Source organism: Oryx dammah, unplaced genomic scaffold (genome assembly GCF_014754425.2).
Source record: "Oryx dammah isolate SB20612 unplaced genomic scaffold, SCBI_Odam_1.1 HiC_scaffold_17, whole genome shotgun sequence".
Lineage (NCBI taxonomy): Eukaryota > Metazoa > Chordata > Mammalia > Artiodactyla > Bovidae > Oryx > Oryx dammah.
In genome coordinates this window covers 51,619,120-51,620,971 of record NW_024070201.1, presented here as the reverse complement: position 1 = coordinate 51,620,971, position 1,852 = coordinate 51,619,120, and positions in this window count along the sequence as shown.

Genomic DNA, 1,852 nt, shown 5'->3' with positions numbered 1-1,852 from the left:
AGTGGATTCTTCATCTGGAAGTCCTACCTGGCCTCTGCAAGCTATGTGAGACTTGCCCACTCTGTATCTCTACCGCACTGCCTACACTCAGTCCCCAGGCTCATAGCCCCTGCTGCTATGATCGTTTATTTACCCTTTTGCCTTGCCACCACATCATCCTTTCTATCCCTTAGACTGCAAGCTCAGAGCAGTCTGATCCATTTCTGGTCTATACGTCCCTGCACAGGGAACTAGATCCTACATGCTACAACTAAAAAACCCAGCACAATCAAATAAATTTAAAAAAAATTTTTTTTAAGTATATCCTATACTCATAGAATACTAAAGATAGAAGTGCACTATGGCTGAAGTACAGAAAGGGGAAATGACTTGCCCAGGTAGCCAGCTAGGATGTGAAAGCATCAGGTCAGAAACCATGTGCTCTGATTGTTATTTCAGTGTTTCTGGGGACATTATTTATTTACCATTTTTTCATTTACTTATTTTTGGTTTGGGCTGCCCTGGGGAAAAACTGTGATCCCTTGTGACCTCACCTCCCTGTGACAGTGTTTTGGGAACAAACTGGATTCTCACGGTTCTCCCAATGGTGGCAAGGTGCCCATGTCAGGCAAGGTATTTTTCATAATGAAAAAGAAACAAAGATAGCGTCAGACCTCATTTGTAATTTCCCCATAGCAGCCAGAATCTAGAAATCTCTTTGTTCCTTTCTCAGCTTATTATGCTGCCCTTGTCCTTGGTAAAGTGGAGCAAGAAGGTGGATTTGGAGACTTAAAAAAAAAAAATCTGTACTCTTTTGTTCACGTATGTATTTACTTAGAAAAGCATTTATTTTTGCCACATAGGCCAGTATGGACATCCTGAGACTCCCACCCAGCTTTCCTCCTTAATTTAGCTATCTCACTTCTCTCCCATGGCCACAAACACTAGTGTCATCCCTGACCTCCGGACATCCTCTTCCTTCCAGGCAGGGAGGCAGCCCGCCTCCTCATGCCTTCCCAGCGAGCCATCCTGGGTTTGACCCCACAACTACCAGATCCTCGTTCAACATTTAATCACTTCCTCCCCCGACACCGGTTTTGCACTCCTTCATCCTGCCTCTTGGCCAAGGCCCGGAACCCAGGTGCAGAGAAATCCAGAAGCAGGGAAGAAAGAAACTCAGGCACACAGGTCATCTACTAGGTACGAGGGACCTGCTTTGTGTGTGTGTGTGACTTCTTTTACTCAGGATATCATTTGTTTGTTTATTTTTATTATATATATAATATAAAACATACCATTGTAACCATTTTTTAGAAGTATACAGTTCAGTGGCATTATTGCATTTACATGGTGGCACAACCATCACCATGATCCATTTCCAAAACATTTCCATCATCCCAAACTGAACCTCTGTACCCGCTAATAATAATTACCAGGCCCCCTGCTCCCAGCCTCTGGTAACCCCCGAATGCTTTTATATAAACTATTTCATTCAGTCCTTACATCCACCTTATGAGGTAGGTATTGATATCTCCATTCCTAACATCTGAGAAACCTGAGGCTCAGAGAGGTTAAGTAACTTACTCCAGGGTCATTCAGCTCCTGAGAGTCCAGGCTGAGAGTCAGTTTCATCTGACCAGGCTCTTCCATTCGTTTCATTTGTGGGCTCCTTCTCAGTCTGTGGGACTTCCCTGGGCTCAGATGGAAAGCATCTGCCTACAATGCGGGAGACCTGGGTTCGATCCCTGGGTTGAGAAGATCCCCTGGAGAAGGAAATGGCAACTCCAGAACTCTTGCCTGGAAAATCCCATGGGCGGAAGAGCCTGGTAGGCTGCAGTCCATGGAGTCGTGAAGAGTCGGACACGACTGAGCG